Consider the following 21,827-nt stretch of genomic DNA (forward strand, 5'->3'; position numbering starts at 1 on the left):
CCTGTACCGGAAGTAGCAGACGATGTGCACGTGACGTCACGGGTTGTGGAGCTCCTCACATCTGAACATTGTTTACAATTATGGCCACCAGCAGCGAGAGTGATTCGGACTGAGAAAGCGACGATGAGAGATTCGTGGATGAGGAAAGTGAGAGTGAAGGACTAGAAAAAAAAAAAAGATTATACAGTGGGAGCGATTCAGATGTTATTAGACAAATTTACTAGGATAATTCTGGAAAATCCCTTATCTGCTTATTGTGTTACTAGTTTTTTAGTGAGATTATACGGTCGTACATGTACAACCTTTCTTCAGCACCAGTCGACGGGTGGTGGCGATACCTATCCCTGCTCTTCGCAAGGGACCCTCTTCGAAACACGATCTTTCGAAATGATCGCTGCATAATACCCTGTACTTTGTGTGTGTGGTCCAATCCAACCGTGTTCGCTTGACCGCTCTGTTCCATAGTAAAGCTTCACCGTCATCTTTCGGGAATGTAAACAATGAAACGCTGGCTGTTTGTGTTGCTAAAGTCGGCCGCAATAGACTTAGACAAACTTTAATGATCCACAAGGGAAATTGTTCAACACAGAAACTTAGTTACAATGATGGAAAGTGTAAGGATGGAAAGGACAATGCAGGTATAAATAGACTAGGTATAGCAATGTAAAATATAACATATCTGCGAATATATACAATATATACTTATCATGTGTACAGTATATTATATATACAGATAAAATATGTCTATAACATCTATACAATATATACACCGCTTCCCACCTACAGCTTTCTTCTTTGACGTCTCCATTATCCATTGAACAAATTGCAAAAGATTCAGCAACACAGATGTCCAGGATACTGTGGAATTATGCGATGAAAACAGACGACTTATAGCTGGGAACGGTGCATGAACAAAATGTCCTCTACAATGCGTGACGTCACGCGCCATCATACCGTGATGTTTCGGCAGGATACTTCGGCGCGAAATTTAAAATTGCAATTTAGTAAACTAAAAAGGTCGTATTGGCATGTGTTGCAATGTTATTATTTCATCATTGATATATAAACTATCAGACTGTGTGGTCGGTAGTAGTGGCTTTCAGTAGGACTTTAAGTATTTTGTCCTTGCAGTATATTCAATTGAATATAAGTTGAAAAGGATTTGCAAATCATTGTATTCTGTTTTTATTCTCGACTTACACAACGTGCCAACTTAATTGGTTTTGGGGTTTGAATATCTTGAAACAGTTTTCATCTCTAACCTTATATTTGCTGTACATAAAGTAAACTGATGTGTTGACAGTATTTCCACTCTGTGTGTTATTAGGTGTGAGCACAGACAGGAAAAAGAGGACCAGTCCCCCGCCGGGACACATGTACAGGTGCTGCGTGGACATTGGGAGAGGATCAATTAAAAAAAAAAAAGCAAGAAAGACACCATCATGACACGCTGTGGCAGATGTTGAATCGAGCGTTTTTGAAGGATGAAACCATGGCAACATCTTTTGTCCAAGCAGCAAAGGATGAAAGCGAGGCAAGAGAATGCGAGCGAGCGGATCACGGAAAAACAGACCAGCTGAAAATGAAATTTGCACTAAAGACACTAGAGACTGTGTGGAGGTTCAAAAGACACACCTCCACAAGCAAAGTGCGCGTAAAGACTGAGCCGAGTGAAACCCGGACGCTTGTGAAGCGATAACTAGGTCAGAAAGGAAACTTCCAAAGTCACATTGCACCTTGAGGAAGGGGAAAAAGCTCTTCTATTTACTCTACCAGACAGCGAACACAACGCGGGGGGTGTTGACGTCGCTGCAAAAATAATTTTAAGAAAGATAATATTTTTGTTGTGCCGTCTTCTAAAGGACTCAACGAACACGGGGAATGTTGAACTATTTTCAGTATTGCTTCCTGAGGGTGAAACGTGTCTTTATTTCCATCAGATTGCCTTTGAGAATGTTTTATTGACAATCAGAATGTCCCAGGGGAGTGAGAAATGACAGGATGCGGTTCTAAGTACGGTGGTACCTCGGTTTTCATTAATAATCCGTCCCGCCGAAACCCAAACCGTACAACAACCAACACAATTATTTCCATAGGAAATAATATAAGTACACCCAATAATGTGAAGACGAAACACATTTTATCAAAAATAATTATAGAGATTTACATGCAGAAAACAATGTGAAACACACACACTATGTTGCCAAAAGTATTTGGCCACCTGCCTTGACTCACATCAGAACTTGAAGTGCCATCCCATTCCTAACCCATAGGGTTCAATATTACGTGGGTTCACCTTTTGCAGCTATTACAGCTTCAACTCTTCTGGAAAGGCTGTCCACAAGGTTGAGGAGTGTATTTTGATGAATTTTCAACCATTCTTCCAGATGTTGGTCGAGAAGGCCTGGTTCTCAGTCTCTGTTCTAATTCATCCCAAAGATGTTCTATCAGGCTCTGGTCAGGACTCTGTGCAGGCCAGTCAAGTTCATCCACACAAGACTCTTTTATCCACGTCTTTAACGACCTTGCTTTGTGCACTGGTGCACAGTCATGTTGGAAGAGGAATGGGCCCGCTCCAAACTGTTCCCACAAGGTTTGGAGCATGGAATTGTCCAAAAATGTTTTGGTATCCTGGAGCATTCAAAGTCCCTTTCACTGCAAATAAGGGGCCAAGCCAAACTACTGAAAAACAACCCCACACCATAATTCCTACTCCACCAAATTTCACACTCGGCACAATACAGTCCGACATGTACCGTTCTCTTTGCAACCTCCAAACCCAGACTCGTCCATCAGATGGAAAAACGTGATTCATCACACCAGAGAACGGGTCTCTACTGCTCTAGAGTCCAGTGGCAACGTGCTTTACACCAGTGGTCCCCAACCACCGGGCTACGGCCCGATTGGTACCGGGCAGCAGAAGAATTTTTTATAAAAATTTTTTTTTTTTCATGAAATCAACATAAAAAACATAAGATACACTTACAATTAGTGCACCAACCCCAAAAAACTCCCTTTTTCATGTCAAATTATCAAGCGTTGACCGGTCCGCAGCTACAAAAAGGTTGGGGACCACTGCTTCACACCACTGCATCCGACGCTTTGAATTGGACGTGGTGATGTATGGCTTAGATGCAGCTGCTCGGCCATGAAAACCCATTCCATGTAGCTCTCTGCGTACTGTACGTGGGCTAATTGGAAGGTCAGATGAGTAGGAAGTCAGCGACCTCAGTGCACTAATGCGCTTCAGCATCCACTGACCCCTCTTTGTCAGTTTACGTGGCCTACCACTTGGTGGCTGAGTTGCTGTTGTTCCCAAAATCTTCACTTTTCTTATAACAAACCCAAGAGTTAACTTTGGAATATTTAGGAGAGAGGAAATTTCACGACTGTATTTGTTGCACAGGTGGCATCCTATGACCGTTCCACGCTGGAAATCACTGAAAGCGGCCCATTCTTTCACAAATATTGTAGAAACAGTCTCCAGTGCTTGTTTTTCTACACCTGTTTCTGATCATTTGGATGGGTGGCCAAATACTTTTGACAATATAGTGTATATATATGATCAAACCTTGGGAAGACCTGGGACCTTTTGTGGGTCTTTTTATTACCTTCGAAGATGACATCATGCAACAGAATGCTCATTTTAAAAGTGGTAAAAAAAAAATGGCCACAGAAGTTGTAAAGGAATTCATCTCAAAATTTGCGTTATCCAGTAGAGGTGAGAATCTTTGTGCACCTCACGATTCGATTACGATTTCGATTCAGATGATACGATTCGATTAAAAAACGATTATTGATGCATCTTTAGTTTATTAAAGTTAAAGTAGCAATGATTGTCACACACACACTCGGTGTGGCGAAATTATTCTCTGCATTTGACCCATCAACCTTGATCTCCCCCTGGGAGGTGAGGGGAGCAGTGAGCAGCAGCGATGGCCGCGCCTTGGAATCATTTTTGGTGATTTAACCCCCAAATAACCAGCAACTTGAGGGTTGCAGGTTCGATTCCCGCTTCCGCCATCCTAGTCACTGCCGTTGTGTCCTTGGGCAAGACACTTTACCCACCTGCTCCCAGTGCCACCCACACTGCTTTAAATGTAACTTAGATATTGGGTTTCACTATGTAAAGCGCTTTGAGTCACTAGAGAAAAGCGCTATATAAATTCACAATTCACAACTCCAACCGTTGATGCTGAGTGCCAAGCAGGGACGTAATGGGTCCCATTTTTATAGTCTTTGGTACGACTCCCAATCTACCGATCTCAGGGCGGACACTCTGACCACTAGGCCACTGAGTAGGTTGTGTATATTGATGCAGTATTACATTTATTTTTATTTAAACATAAGCGTTTTTCACTTTCAATTTAAAAAAAAATAAATGGGAATAAAAAAACACAGTTAAATTGATTCCCACATTTAATAAATTAATGAAAATGTGTGCAAAACTAGACCATAATTGCCTGATAGTAAAGAAGTTGGTGGGATCATTTTAGAACTGTCTGCAACACTTTATTTACAATAAATACATCGATTATCAATTATTGACGTTTACTAATTGATTCAATAATCTTTCATGTCCGAATTGCAATGCATCTAAAAATCGATTATTTTCCACACCTCTATTATCCAGGAAGTAATTTTTTACACAAGGTAATGAGTGAGTGTATATTAGTGTTCCCCGGGACCCTTTTGTCCCCCATTGACTCCGTTTTATAACGGCCATTTTTCAATATACTGTAAACTTGTTATAAAATAACGCTTTTTCCACAAACACCAAATGAATCCAAGCATTTCCTTTTGAAATATGTGTAAATACTATCAGAGGTGTAATTTGACCTCTTAACTGGAAATACTGCCAGAGTACCTTAAAAGCATACTGAAATGAGATGTTCTTATTTAAACGGGGATAGCAGGTCCATTCTATGTGTCATACTTGATCATTTCGCGATATTGCCATATTTTTGCTGAAAGGATTTAGTAGAGAACATTGACGATAAAGTTCGCAACTTTTGGTCGCTAATAAAAAAAGCCTTGCCTGTACCAGAAGTAGCAGACGATGTGCGCGTGACGTCACGGGTTGTGGAGATCCTCACATTGTTTACCATCATGGCCACCAGCAGCGAGAGCAATCCGGATCGAGAAAGCGACGATTTCCCCATTAATTTGAGCGAGGATGAAAGATTTGTGGATGAGGAAAGTGAGAGTGAAGGACTAGAAAAGAAGAAGAAAAAAATAAAGACAAGAGGGCAGTGGGAGCGATTCAGATAGGGAAGATGCTGTGGGGGTGGCAGGACCATTCGGCCAGGCCCAACGCAACAAGGGATAGAGCCATACCCCTTTGAACACGACGGTGACGGTCAGGAGGACGCTGCGGATATTAATGGTGGAGTGGCACACGACATAGATCGCCTTCAGAATACAGAAAAGTAAAATGTTTTTTATTAATACACATAATACACTGTACTTTGTGTGTGTGGTCCAATCCAACCGTGTTCGCTTGACATCTCTGTTCCATAGTAAAGCTTGACTGTCAACTTTCGGGAATGTAAACAATGAAACACCGGCTGTTTGTGTTGCTAATGCCGGCCGCAATACACCGCTTCGCACCTACAGCTTTCTTCTTTGATGTCTCCAATGTTCAGTGAACAAATTGCAAAATATTCAGAATACTGTGGAATTTTGCGATGAAAACAGACAACTTAATAGCTGGGTACGATGCTGGAACAAAATGTCCTCTACAATCCGTGACGTCACGCGCACGCGTCATCATACCGAGATGTTTCGGCAGGATATTTCGGCGCGAAATTTAAAATTGCAATTTAGTAAACTAAAAAGGCCGTATTGGCATGTGTTGCAATGTTAATATTTCATCATTGATACATAAACTATCAAACTGCGTGGTCGGTAGTAGTGGCTTTCAGTAGGCCTTTAAGTTTATATTAGACGCATAGTTGCTTTGATCTGCCCACAACTATGATGTCATCAAAAATGTTGGTGGGTTGGTAATGACATGTAATGTGAATCTAATATAGTGTGTAACTTTGCTGCCTCTTGGCCAGGACTCCCTTGAAAAATATTTGTTTTAATATCAATGGGATTTTTTTCCTGCTTAAAAAAAAAAAAAAAAGACGGTTGTATGTATAGAATGTGGCTACAATAATATTGTGCGTGCATTGCATACTTTGTTTTTGCCATAACAAAACTGGGATTTCTTTGACAAAAAGGGCATAAAACATCAACAAAACTTTAGATGGACAAATAGATCTGAAATGTATCTATAAATTTAAGAGTAGAAACTAAAAAAAAAAAACTTGTTTTACTTATTTTTAAGGCTTTTATGGCAGAAATCCTTTCAGGTCTCCGGGACTTATAGCATTCACCATATTTGGGCGCTTCCCCAAGTGTTAATTGGATAAACAAATTAATTTAACATCATGTTTATGGGAGTAGAGAGCACACGGGACCCCACTTTCGGATTTTGCTACGAGTTCTTATAGTGTCTCTCACCTTCTTTATTCGAGTGTTGGCACTTGCAACTTTTTTTGGCCCTACGGTTGCTTATTTTTTTATCTTGGTTGTACAATAACCGAGATGCTACGCCAACATATTAATCCTCAAACGAAAACAGAGGTACCACCGTAGAAATGCCATGCTGTCTATTATCGATCAAAGCAATATCTCCTGTGATAAGGACTATTATTATCATTATTATTATTACATAGTACATACATACAGTACAATATATCTTTGTCATGTTTTATTAAGTCACCTCGGTGTTTATTTTAGTGTACAGATGCTTAGATAGGTCTTACTTTATAAGGGCATTTAATATCTAGTTTCATGTGAATGTACATAAAACATAACTACAGTATATACATAAGATATAATCATTATGCTTTTGTTTTCTACCGCTGACCAATACATTAGCTTTCATTAGACTGTGATTGTATACCTTTTGTTTCTTTTTTAGACACGCATGTTTTTTATTGGTCAAACAATCAGTACTTATAATTTCTAAGTAGCGTGGCTTTTTTTTTTTTTACGAATAACAAGCCAAGAAAGTGCAATTTTTTCCACTGTTTACATATCCTGCATATATTTTTCCTTCCCTTTCCTGATTATTGGATTTTTATAGCGAAAAGGTACAACAATAACAACAACAAAAAAAAGTTATTTATCTAGTTTGCATGACATGTATTACCTTTGCCTGCTGCCTCTCAAATGCATCTGGAAAAAAAACACAATTGCCATAGAAAGTCAGCTTTTTTTCTTTTTTGCTTCTCTATCCAGTAATTATAATAAAAAACATTTTATGTCTAAGAACTAAACCACGCTTGGCCAAGCAGTGTTGTGGAGTGTGTTGTCCTCCATAATGACCCACAATAGAGGACGTGTAATCGTAGCTACTATTCGGGGGTGGGGGCTGAGGATGACTCGGGGGAATTATTCCCCTTTGGTTGCCTTCAAAAACAACCATGGCAGCTATTAATGGCGCTTCTCGAACAAGGGTCAGCAACCTTTACTGTCAAGAGACATTTGGCTCGCTTTTCCACTATAAGAAAAACAGTCGGAAGTAGTGTTGTCCTGATACCAACATTTTGGTACATGTACATTTTGGTGCATGTACCAAAATGTATTTCAAAATAAAGGGGACAACAAAAAGATGACATTATTGGCTTTATTCTAACAAAAATGGTATGATACATTAAACCATGGGTGTCCAACATGCAGCCCGTGCTAATTTTGCAAGGAAAAACTGCATCAAATATTTTGCTACTTGACAAATGACACGAATGATAGTATTCAAGATTTTTGTTGCTATTTTTGTAGGTATACACCTTAGTCTTAGTTTGGTACTTGATGGTTGCTAATGTTAGCATTCCAGCATTTTAAACTAATTTTTGTAGTAATATATTTTGGTACTTGTTACAGTTAGCATTTTACCAGGCGAACATAAGTATGTTAGCTTTTTGAGCTAATTTAGAAAGTATACACCAGGGACGTCAAACAGGTTTTACACGGCTCGCGGGATGAGTTTGCTAAGTGTAAAAATGAGCTGAAATTTTTGAGTGAAAAAAACTGTTCTAAATGTGTCCACTAGATGTCGCAATTGCAATTCTTTGTATCTTTGTAGATGCTACATATTTAAAAAAACAAAAAAAAAACACATAATGAACAAACTGCATGAATAACATCCTGTAATTTGACTTTGATATTATTTTTTCATCCTAAAAGATTGAACATTCGCACCAATGAGTTGACTGATGAACATTATCACATCATTTATTCAGAAAGTATAAATAACGACAAATAAAGGTAGAATACTATCAACCGCAACATGTAAGTGTAAAAACAAACGAATAACATTATGATTTGTACATTTTCAGAATGTGCTTGTTCTATTTTTAAACAAAGAAAACAATCTGAAGTTGTCTTTATTTTTAAGTTATCGTGCCGTGATTTTTTTGAGTAGCTTCTTCTCCATGTGGCCCCCGATTGAAAATGAGTTTGACACCTATGGTATACAATGTCATGACCTGTCATGTCTAATTTTGAATCCATTCATCCATCTTCTTCCGCTTATCCGAGGTCGGGTCGCGGGGGCAGCAGCCTAAGCAGGGAAGCCCAGACTTCCCTCTCCCCAGCTCCTCCCGGGGGATCCCGAGGCGTTCCCAGGCCATGATTTTGAATTTGTGTTTTTTTTCCGTGTTTAACGCTTAGTTCCTGTTGTGCACTCTTATTTTGTACTTTTCACTTCCTGTTTTCTTGTCTCCTGCAGTACCTTGACGTTGCTTGCCGGCACACAGGTTCCGTGTTTATAATCAAGACTATTTCAGTTCTGGGTCAAGTTGGGTCAATGGCATTTTTTCACACACGTTCCTCTCGAACTTTTGGTTGGGACATTCTGTCAAGCTCGGGTTGCATGTTAACAATTGTCAGTCGGGATTTTCAGGACGCAGGAGAATATAGGCGATAGTTTACAGGTATGAAGAGATTTATTCCGAGACAAAACAAACAAATAAAAGACGAATGCTGTTGGGACGAGTACCGAAGTGAAGGGATGCTACACAACACCAAAATAAACAGAATGCTGGATGACAGCAAAGACTAACGAGTGACAAACTGAAAATCAGCCATGACAGGTCATGACATACACCTCAGTGTCATATTTTGGTATTTCACTAATACTAAATGTAAGCATGTTATTGCTAACATAATACCTATGGCATGCTATCTTTTTTTAGCTCATATTTTTTGTTACTTGACGCTATCTGGAAACCGTGCTAGCTGTTTTTGATTGATTGATTGAAACTTTTATTAGTAGATTGCACTGTACAGTACATATTCCGTACAATTGACCACTAAATGGTAAGATTTTAAACCCGTTTAAGTCGGGGTCCACGTTAATCAATTCAGGGTAAGAAGATAGGTGATAGTTTGCAGGTATAAAGAGATTCATTCCGAGACAAAACAAACAAACAAAAGACGAATGCTGCTGGGACGAGTACCGAAGTGAAGGGATGCTACACAACACCAAAATAAACAGAATGCTGGATGACAGCAAAGACTAACGAGTGACAAACTGAAATCAGCCATGACATACACCTCAGTGTCATATTTTGGTATTTCACTAATACTAAATGTAAGCATGTTATTGCTAACATAATACCTTTGGCATGCTATCTTTTTTTAGCTCATATTTTTTGTTACTTGACGCTATCTGGCAACCGTGCAAACTGTTTTTGATTGATTGATTGAAATATTTATTAGTAGATTGCACAGTACAGTACATATTCCGTACAATTGACCACTAAATGGTAACACCCGAATAAGTTTTTCAACTTGTTTAAGTCGGGGTCCACGTTAATCAATTCATGGTAAGAAGATAGGTGAAAGTTTGCAGGTATAAGGAGATTCATTCCGAGTCAAAACAAACAAACAAAAGACGAATGCTGCTGGGACGAGTACCGAAGTGAAGGGATGCTACACAACACTAAAATAAACAGAATGCTGGATGACAGCAAAGACTAACGAGTGACAAACTGAAAATCAGCCATGACAGGTCATGACATACACCTCAGTGTCATATTTTGGTATTGCACTAATACTTAATGTAAGCATGTTATTGTTAACATAATACCTTTGGCATGCTATCTTTTTTTAGCTCATATTTTTTGTTAGTTGATGCTATCTGGCAACCTTGCTAACTGTTTTTGATTGATTGATTGAAACTTTTATTAGTAGATTGCACAGTACAGTACATATTCCCTACTACTGACCACTAAATGGTAACACCCCAATAAGTTTTTCAACTCATTTAAGTCGGGGTCCACGTTAATCTATTCATGGTAAGAAGATAGGTGATAGTTTGCAGGTATAATGAGATTCATTCCGAGTCAAAACAAACAAACAAAAGACGAATGCTGCTGGGACGAGTACCGAAGTGAAGGGATGCTACACAACACCAAAATAAACAGAATGCTGGATGACAGCAAAGACTAACGAGTGACAAACTGAAAATCAGCCATGACATACACCTCAGTGTCATATTTTGGTATTTTACTAATACTTAATGTAAGCATGTTATTGCTAACATAATACCTTTGGCATGCTATCTTTTTTTAGCTCATATTTTTTGTTACTTGACACTATCTGGAAACCATGCTAACTGTTTTTGATTGATTGTTTGAAACATTTATTAGTAGATTGCACAGTACAGTACATATTCCGTACAATTGACCACTAAATGGTAACACCCGAATAAGATTTTCAACTGGTTTAAGTCGGGGTCCACGTTAATCAATTCATGGCAAGAAGATAGGTGATAGTTTGCAGGTATAAAGAGATTTATTCCGAGACAAAACAAACAAACAAAAGATGAATGCTGCTGGGACGAGTACCGAAGTGAAGGGATGCTACACAACACCAAAGTAAACAGAATGCTGGATGACAGCAAAGACTAACGAGTGACAAACTGAAAATCAGCCATGACAAACTCAATATTAGCCATGACAGGTCATGACATACACCTCAGTGTCATATTTTGGTATTTCACTAATACTAAATGTAAGCATTTTATTGCTAACATAATACCTTTGGCATGCTATCTTTTTTTAGCTCATATTTTTTGTTACTTGACACTATCTGGCAACCGCGCTAACTGTTTTTGATTGATTGATTGAAACATTTATTAGTAGATTGCACAGTACAGTACATATTCCGTACAATTGACCACTAAAAGGTAACACCCCAATAAGACTTTCAACTTTTTTAAGTCCACGTTAATCTATTCATGGTAAGAAGATAGGTGATAGTTTGCAGGTATAAAGAGATTTATTCCGAGACAAAACAAACAAACAAAAGACGAATGCTGCTGGGACGAGTACCGAAGTGAAGGGATGCTACACAACACCAAAGTAAACAGAATGCTGGATGACAGCAAAGACTAACGAGAGACAAACTGAAAATCAGCCATGACGGGTCATGACATACACCTCAGTGTCATATTTTGGTATTTCACTAATACTAAATGTAAGCATGTTATTGCTAACATAATACCTTTGGCATGCTATCTTTTTCTTAGCTCATATTTTTTGTTACTTGACACTATCTGGCAACCGTGCTAACTGTTTTTGATTGATTGATTGAAACTTTTATTAGTAGATTGCACAGTACAGTACATATTCCGTACAATTGACCACTAAATGGTAACACCCGAATAAGATTTTCAACTCGTTTAAGTCGGGGTCCACGTTAATCTATTCATGGTAAGAAGATAGGTGATAGTTTGCAGGTATAAAGAGATTTATTCCGAGACAAAACAAACAAACAAAAGACGAATGCTGCTGGGACGAGTACTGAAGTGAAGGGATGCTACACAACACCAAAGTAAACAGAATGCTGGATGACAGCAAAGACTAACGAGTGACAAACTGAAATCAGCCATGACAGGTCATGACATACACCTCAGTGTCATATTTTGGTATTTCACCAATACTAAATGTAAGCATTTTATTGCTAACATAATACCTTTGGCATGCTATCTTTTTTTTAGCCCATATTTTTTTTTACTTGATGCTATTTGGCAACCGTGCTAACTGTTTTTGATTGATTGATTGAAACTTTTATTAGTAGATTGCACAGTACAGTACATATTCCGTACAATTGACCACTAAATGGTAACACCTGAATACGTTTTTCAACTTGTTTAAGTCGGGGTCCACGTTAATCAATTCATCATTCATGTTAGCACTTCAGTTCTACTTTAGCTCTTCACCATTCACACAGAATTTCTATCAAAATTGTATTTTCTCTTTCTTTGAAAAGATTAAAAAAATATAACGCTGGTTTTGAAAATAATTACCAAAATGGCCCTTGCCTCCTTTGATTTTTCAGTCTGTGGCCCCCTCACTGGAAAAAGTGTGGACATCCCTGCAATAAACACACATTTCTTACTGCAAACACAGAACAATTTTGTCATTAAATAAAATAGTGAACAGACTAGACAACTTTTCCTTTAGTAGAAAATAAGTAAACAAAGGGCCCTGCGATGGTGGCGTCTTGTCAAGGGTGTATCTCGCCTTCCGCCTGAATGCAGCTGAGATAGGCTCCAGCACCCCTGCTGACCCCGAAAGGGACAAGCCGTAGAAAATGGATGGATGGCAGTAATGCTCCTAATGTGCAGTAACATATAGTGTCATTTTCCAAAAAATATTTCGAAAATGGATGGATTATTAATCTATTTGTTTATTTACTGTCAATATCTGCTTACTTTCTGTTTCAACATGTTCTATCTACACTTCTGCAACCAGCACCTATTCTTCTGATAATACTATTCTTTTGATAATACTACCAATGTGGCTGTGGATTTAATACCAAGTAGTTACAGGGTCATATTTACAGTTCTCCTGTATCCAGGGAAGTATGTCATGAGTTTATAAACAATAAAAAAATTGACAAACTATGTTGTGATGATAAAAAATACTGATGTGATCATTTTGGTTCCAACTATATACGGCGGTTACAGTTGATATTTGGGTAGTTCGACACATTTGTTTACATTCAGGAGCTTGTTGTTGGTGGTTAGCTATTGAATACTCCAACGATATGTAGACAAGCATGTTTAGCTATTCCTAGTCCTAAAACTCACAGTTTTATTTGTTGCCATGGAGATGAGGATTAGTGATTTCGAAGTTCAGTCCTGGTCAAAAGTTTACATCCACTTGTAAAGAACATAATGTCATGGCTGTCTTGAGTTTCCAATCATTTCTACAACTCTTATTTTTTTGTGATAGAGTGATTGGAGCACATACTCTCTGGTCACAAGAAACATTCATGAAGTTTTGGTTCTTTTAGGATATGATTTGATCTGGTTTTTTTTGTTACGGGTCTACTGAAAATGTGAGTAAATCTGCTGGGTCAAAAGTATACATACAGCAATGTTAATATTTGCTTACATGTCCCTTGGCAAGTTTCATTGCAATAAGGCGCTTTTGGTAGCCATCCACAAGCTTCTGGTTGAATTTTTGACCACTCCTCTCGACAAAATTGGTACAGTTCGGCTAAATTAGTTGGGTTTCTGACATGGACTTGTTTCTTCAGCATTGTCCACACGTTTAAGTCAGGACTTTGGGAAAGTCATTCTGAAACCTTCATTCTAGCCTGTTCCTTTACCACTTTTGACGTGTGTTTGGGGTCATTGTCCTGTTGGAACACCCAACTGCGCCCAAGGATGTCATTGTGGCTTAATCAACCCTTTGAGACACTCGTAATTTAGGGCTATATAAATTGACTTTGATTTCCTACAGTTTGCTCTCAGACGATGACTCCAATTTTCGTCCATTCAGTCTTTGTTTTGCTTTGCATTTTCTGTTATCAAAACATATTGCTTGACATTTTCGGATGTTTCCTTGGTCTTGCCTTGTACAACCTCCCCATGTTGTTTGTACTTGGTCCAGATTTTAGACACAGCTGACTGTAATTAATCAACATATTTTGAGATGTACCTTCTTGAAGACGTTTGATAATCATCTCCTCTGTTGAAATTGGCATCTCTCGTGCTGGAGCCATGATTCATGTCAGTCCACCAGGTGCAACAGCTCCCCAAAGTGTGAACCAATTTACATATTTAATCTGATGCAGGTGTTAGTTTTGGAAATGAACATTTAAAGGGTAAATCCATAATATTTTCCCCTCAAAATGAAGTAATTCCATAATTTGCACTCTGCTTGAACCAAAAAAATATAGTTGTCACGGACTACCATACTTAATATTCTTGACATATTTTAGTGTTTCTTAAAACCAGAACGTTTTCATTTGAAATGTTTTTTCTACATAAATAACAATTGATTGAACATACTCCAAATCTGATGTTTTCATAATTTTTGATTATACAAAGCATGTGTTTTACGTTTGTTAGAAGCCATACCAGGCTTTTTAAATTTTTTTATTGATTGATACTTTTATTAGTAGATTGCACAGTACAGTACATATTACGTACAATTGACCACTAAATGGTAACACCCCAATAAGTTTTTCAACTTGTTTAAGTCGGAAGTCCACGTTAATCAATTCATGTTCGACATTTGCATTAAAATTTTCCAGAAAAGATGGGAAAAGAAGATTAACTCTGGTCTTTCCACCAGCAACAAATTAACCTAATCCCACAATTTTCTTTATTTTTTTAAACATTTGTTTATTAATTCGTGTTTTTTTTGTACATATATAATCAAAAATTACACTTTAACACAAGGAATTTTTTTTTTTACCCCAAACAAGTATATATATATATATATATATACACATATATACATATATATATATACATATATATACATATATATATACATATATGTGTGTGTGGGAAAAATCACAAGACTACTTCATCTCTACAGAACTGTTTCATGATTGGGGGAACCCCTCATGAAACAGTTCTGTAGAGATGAAGTAGTCTTGTGATTTTTCCCACACATACATATTACGCTCTACCACGGTATCGAGCACTATTCTCTGGATAATCCAATCTATATATATATATATATATATATATATATATATATACACACACACATATATATGTATATATATATAATATATATATACACATACACACACGCACAAATATATATACACGTACACACACACATATGTATATACACATACACATATATATATACATATATATATATATACACACACATACATACATAAATATATATATATACATACATATATATATATATACACATACACACACATATATATATATGTGTATATATATATATATATATATATATATACACACATACATATATGTATATATATATATATACACACATATATACATACATACACACATATATTATATATATGTATATATATATATATATATATATATATATATATATATATATATATATATATATATACACACACATACATATACGCACACATATATATATATGTATATATATATACACACACACACACACACACACGCATATACATATAAATAATTGTATTATAAATATATGTGTATATAATAGATCGGGAAAAATACAGAAATCTATTACTTTTTACATTAACATGTTGTGATTTCTGCCAGAATAAACAGGACAAATCATTCGGTAAACAAATAACTACACTAAAAGACAACAATTCATAAATATAAGAATATTAACCGTCTAAAAATATGAACCACACAAAAATAAAATATTGTAATAAATAAAAATCGACGAGAACTGAAAAATATCGATACCATCATGCCAGTATCGAGCCAAATCTGATACTGCACAGTCCTTTGGTATCCAAACTTGGCTCGACCTGCCGTCTGTCCCACCAACAATGGCGGAGAACGACACTGAAGCAGCGTTTGAGCTTTATAATGCTTCTCCAGCAAAGTGTCCTTTTTATACCACCAATGTATCGAAAAATGAACTCACAACACTGACCAGAGTCTTCATTCGAGGACAAAAATAGTTCAAAATGTTTCTTACCGCCACCGGAAGCGTGCTAAGAGCTTTAGTGCGCATGCGCGGCCACAGTAGTTTCTTCCAAAGGAGCAGACATCGCCAACTAGTGGCCTGGAAGGCGTTTTTATAGTTTGTTGTACAGTAAAATACGATAAAATTCACTTACAATTATGGAAACCCGTTTATGCCACGAAAAATAATTAAGTCAAAATTATAAGATAAAAAGTTTTTGTTCGAGATGAATCAGATAAAGTTAAAATTATGAGATAAAAAGACATTATTAAACAAGAAATCGAAATTACGAGATAAATCGGAAGTCCCATTAATCGGATTAATTATGGGATATGAAAAGTCATAATTATGAAATCAAAAGTCAAAATTATGAAAATATAAGATACAAAGTCATGGTCATGAGATGAAAAATCGAAATTATGACATAAAATGTCATAGTTATTAGATCAAAAGTCAGAATTGTAAAATAAGAGAATGGATACTGAGATTTAAAAAAAAAAGGCATGAGAGAAAGTCAAACTTTTGAAAATTGTGATGAAAATTAAAACATTTCGGATAAAAAGTCAAAATTATGGGAAAATAAAGTTAAAGCTATGAGATAATCAGAATCAGAAATATTTTATTAATCCCCGAGGGGAAATTAAAATTTTCAGCACAATCCCATTCAAGGTCAAACAAACATTACAGGGAGACAGAACAGGATCAAAAATTACAGGGAGACAGAACAGGATCAAACATTACAGGGAGACAGAACGGGATCAAACATCACAGGGAGACAGAACAGGATCAAACATCACAGGAAGACAGAACAGGAAAAAAATCATTACAGGGAGACAGAACAGGATCAAACATTACAGGGAGACAGAACAGGATCAAACATTACAGGGATACAGAACAGGATCAAACATCACAGGAAGACAGAACAGGAAAAAAAACATTACAGGGAGACAGAACAGGATCAAACATTACAGGGAGACAGAACAGGACCAAACATTACAGGGAGACAGAACAGGATCAAATATCACAGGAAAAAAAACATTACAGGGAGACAGAACAGGATCAAACATCACAGGGAGACAGAACAGGATAAAACATTACAGGGAGACAGAACAGGATCAAACATTACAGGGAGACAGAACAGGATCAAACATCACAGGGAGACAGAACAGGATAAAACATTACAGGGAGACAGAACAGGATCAAACATCACAGGGAGACAGAACAGGATAAAACATTACAGGGAGACAGAACAGGATCAAACATTACAGGGAGACAGAATGGAATCAAACATTACAGGGAGACAGAATAGGATCAAACATTGCAGGGAGACAGAACAGGATCGCTGCCGGGTCGGCCAACTTCCGGCGCCCCTTACATAAAAAGTCATAATTACGGGAAAAAGTCAAAATTATGTGATACAAACTCACATTTTTTTGCTAATGTTTATTTTTTTTCCCCTAATCATGTCTTTTTATTTCATAATTTCAACTTTTTATCTCATAAATTTAACGTTTTATCTCTTAATTTCTACGCTTCATCTCATAATTATGACTTTGTCGACTCACAAATGGACTTTTCATCTAATTGCGATTTGTAATCTCACAAATTCTAATTTTCAGTCTCTTAATTGTGACTTTTTATCTCATAATTATGAAATTATATTTTATAATTTTAATTTTGTAACCTTATGATGACAGTAAAAAATAAAAGTAATACAGTGAAATATCGTTAATATTCTTTCTTTTTTTTTCCGCATTCAAATGCACCAATCTCGTTTACAAACTATACTTGGGCCTGAAATAGACATAACAAAAATTAATTAGTTGTTTTATTTCTTTTTATAAACAATCTAAAGACCAGCATGCCCACGGAACTGTTTTTTTTTCTCATTAAAAATATTTACAAATAAAAGTAAAATACATCTTGCAAAGTACGAGATGGGTCAATAATTGGCATCAACGTTGATTTTCATGTATTGCTATTTTTCAACAGTGCCTAAATGCAAGTTTATTGACATAGCTTCACTGTTATTTTATCGTCAAAAAAATAAAAACAAAGAAAAGCCAACACACTTAAAAAATATTTGCATATACACCAGGGGTGCCCTAACTTTTTCCACTGAGGAAGGCAGGGGCCATTGTGGTAGTTTTCACTTTCAAAACCAGTATATTGTATAGATTTTTTTTTTAACTAAAAAAAGGAATTTTGGTAGAAATTTTGTGTGAAGCCATAGAGCATTTCCTTGAATTGCCGCCGGGGCGCTAATTAATTTAAAACCTCTTCTCACGCTGGCACTTACCGAAGGCATGCGGTAAATTTAGGTCTGCGCTTAAAAATTTGAGTGTGATGTAAGGATACCATCATGAAAAGCACATTTAAGAAAAAAAACGTTATAATGGTCTTACCTTTACTTATAAATGAAGTCCATGCGCAGCTCCTTCTGATCAAAAGCATCGATAACTTGTTTATAGAAGTCTTCCTTATCTTTCTTCAGTTTTAAAAGTCTCTCTGTCTCGATGGAGATCTTCCTTTATTACCTCCTGCTTCCATTGAAAGTCCAGTTTAGAAAATTGTTTTATTTTAATAAACACACGCTGCTCACTCTTGCTGGTCCGGTTCATGGTCGGTCGGTGTGTAGCCATTCTGTCACGGGCGACGACAGAATTATCCTCGAACAACTCCCCCTCCCGTTCTGCTCCGTGGGTGATCTCTTTATCCCACCGCTGCCACCATGAAGTGTTATTGTATAAATAATACACTGGGTATTTAGGACTGGAACATGCTTCATTTCAGCCCGGTTGTTTACATAGCCAGCGTTAAGAGTTGTGGTGTTACATCCTAAAAGGTCCGTCATGCACCCCCCGCGTCATATCCGTTCATATCAAGACACTCCACCAGGAGGCGGGAGTCATTTAATGACTCATACTTGACACACGCAGCTACGGTATATTAATAAAACATAGCTGCTTACTGTTCTTTTTAACATATTCAATAGCTTGGACCTTAAATCCTACTGAATAGCTCTTAATCTTCTTCCCTTAATGCGATTTCAAATGATTGAAAACATCCACCTTTATTTTGAAAATGCTGACAGGGGAAGTGTCACTCGTGACGTGACGAGTTTGACCCGGCGAATGGCTTTGCTCTTTGTTTATTATACATATATATTTTTTTTTTGTATTTTATTTTTGTTACTTTGAATTTACAACCCCTGGCGCTGTTTTGTACTGTTTTTATGATTTTTTGTAATGTTTTATACTGTTGTTGGACTTATTTTGATTATTGTTTCTCAACTGTTTGTAAATTGTTGAAATTTATGAATAAACATTATAAAAATAAAATAAAAAGTTTGACTAAGCATGTGCTAATTATTTTGCGAAACGAGTTTGACCCGGCAGTAATTCAAGGCAGGCGCATACTATATATCCATCCATCCATCATCTTCCGCTTATCCGAGGTCGGGTCGCGGGGGCAACAGCCTAAGCAGGGAAACCCAGACTTCCCTCTCCCCAGCCACTTCGTCTAGCTCTTCCCGGGGGAACCCGAGGCGTTCCCAGGCCAGCCGGGAGACATAGTCTTCCCAACGTGTCCTGGGTCTTCCCCGTGGCCTCCTACCGGTTGGGCGTGCCCTAAACACCTCCCTAGGGAGGCGTTCGGGTGGCATCCTGACCAGATGCCCGAACCACCTCATCTGGCTCCTCTCCATGTGGAGGAGCAGCGGCTTTACTTTGAGTTCCTCCCGGATGGCAGAGCTTCTCACCCTATCTCTAAGGGAGAGACCCAAACTCATTTGGGCCGCTTGTACCCGTGATCTTATCCTTTCGGTCATGACCCAAAGCTCATGACCATAGGTGAGGATGGGAACGTAGATCGACCGGTAAATTGAGAGCTTTGCCTTCCGGCTCAGCTCCTTCTTCACCACAACGGATCGGTACAACGTCCGCATTACTGAAGACGCCGCACCGATCCGCCTGTCGATCTCACGATCCACTCTTCCCCCACTCGTGAACAAGACTCCTAGGTACTTGAACTCCTCCATTTGGGGCAGGGTCTCCTCCCCAACCCGGAGATGGCACTCCACCCTTTTCCGGGAGAGAACCATGGACTCGGACTTGGAGGTGCTGATTCTCATTCCGGTCGCTTCACACTCGGCTGCGAACCGATCCAGCGAGAGCTGAAGATCCCGGTCAGATGAAGCCATCAGGACCACATCATCTGCAAAAAGCAGAGACCTAATCCTGCGGTCACCAAACCGGAACCCCTCAATGCCTTGACTGCGCCTAGAAATTCTGTCCATAAAAGTTATGAACAGAATCCGTTCTATATACCCGGCGGCAATTCAAGGAAATACGATATTTTCTCACCCTTTCCTCTCCTTTATCTCTCCTACTTGCTTCTTTGTCTTGTCTTAACTTTCTTGTTGCATCTTTTTGCACTGCTCTCCAAATCTAAACATTGGAAATATTTAACTGGCCTCAACAAAATTGACAAGATCTTGGGTTTGGGGGAACTTGCTTGTCGTGACGGAGCGGTTGTTGCTGGACACACGACGGACTCTTGGGAGAAGAAGGAGTTCCGCCTGCCTGGCGATCCTTTTCAGTCGAGGACGTGAAGATATCCACCTATTCGGAATTATGACAACAGGACATTTGCTGATTGGAGTAAGCGTTGCTCTGGTTTTTCCACAAATTGGAAGTTGCTGGCAGTCTTCAAAGTACCCCAAAGCTGCCACAAATGATTGGAGGATGCGGGAAGAACTGTGGATTACATTGGACTGTCATAGACAATTTAGAGTGAAAAGCAAATTTTCATTTTCACTCGCATACAAATCATTCTAATTTGGATTGTTTCCCTGGCTTCGAGACTTTCCCGAAGGACAGTGCAGCGAAGACACAACAAACTCCCTTTTTGTCTCGCCTGGACACACAACTGTTGTTGTTGACTTTGGACTAGCGACTGCATAATACATCAAGGCCGCGGAACAGGGACAGAATACGGGCTTACACGCACACATCCACAAAAAATATACGCCACACATACACCATTTGACAGCCCCCCAACCCAACGCCCTCGACGCAAATCCCGTAGGGGTGATGAATGGATGGTCATCGCCTGAAGAGCTGCGGCCTACCACCATTACCTTGAACTACCTTCCCTCTGTTACTAGATATCTCGAGATGTATGTTGTAATACAGTGGTCCCCAACCACCGGGCCGCAGCGGAATTTTTTATAAAAAAAAATAATATATATATTAAATCAACATAGGGCTTCACGGTGACAGAGGGGTTAGTGCGTCTGCCTCACAATACGAAGGTCCTGCAGTCCTGGGTTCAATCCCAGGCTCGGGATATTTCTGTGTGGAGTTTGCATGTTCTCCCCGTGAATGCGTGGGTTCCCTCCGGGTACTCCGGCTTCCTCCCACTTCCAAAGACATGCACCTGGGGATAGGTTGATTGGCAACACTAAATTGGCCCTAGTGTGTGAATGTTGTCTGTCTATCTGTGTTGGCCCTGCGACGAGGTGGCGACTTGTCCAGGGTGTACCCCGCCTTCCGCCCGATTGTAGCTGAGATAGGCGCCAGCGCCCCCCGCGGCCCCAAAAAGGGAATAAGCGGTAGGAAATGGATGGATGGAAATCAACATAAAAAACACAATATACACTTACAATTGGTGCAAAAACCACAAAAATGTCTCTTTTTTATGACAAAGAAGAAGAAGGAGAAGAAAAAAAAAAAAAAGACCCCCCCCCCGGGCCGCGGGACAAATTATTAAGTGTTGACCAGTCCGCGGATACAAAAAGGTTGGGGACCACTGTTGTAATATGTGAATGTGCTTTGCTAT

The 21,827-nt window shown here is 38.4% G+C and overlaps 1 protein-coding gene and 1 long non-coding RNA gene across 2 annotated transcripts in view; one reads left to right on the forward strand and one right to left on the reverse strand.

Annotated features, from left to right (window-relative positions):
* LOC133539621 (histone-lysine N-methyltransferase ASH1L-like) overlaps positions 1–9,043 on the forward strand; it is a 155,245-nt gene extending 146,202 nt beyond the window's left edge. The window contains exon 14 of the mRNA XM_061881672.1: positions 1,328–9,043. The gene's annotated coding sequence lies outside the window, so the exon portion shown is untranslated. The remainder of the gene's footprint in view (positions 1–1,327) is intronic.
* Positions 1–16,054, reverse strand: part of LOC133539622 (uncharacterized) — a 154,487-nt gene extending 138,433 nt beyond the window's left edge. The window contains exons 1-3 of the long non-coding RNA XR_009803451.1: positions 15,999–16,054; positions 12,368–12,435; positions 7,205–7,230 (exon numbers count right to left, since the gene is read on the reverse strand). This is a non-coding gene — a long non-coding RNA (uncharacterized LOC133539622). The remainder of the gene's footprint in view (positions 1–7,204; positions 7,231–12,367; positions 12,436–15,998) is intronic.
* Positions 16,055–21,827: the final 5,773 nt, after the last annotated feature.

The sequence above is a fragment of the Nerophis ophidion genome, linkage group LG21 (genome assembly GCF_033978795.1).
Source record: "Nerophis ophidion isolate RoL-2023_Sa linkage group LG21, RoL_Noph_v1.0, whole genome shotgun sequence".
Classification (NCBI taxonomy): Eukaryota; Metazoa; Chordata; class Actinopteri; order Syngnathiformes; family Syngnathidae; genus Nerophis; species Nerophis ophidion.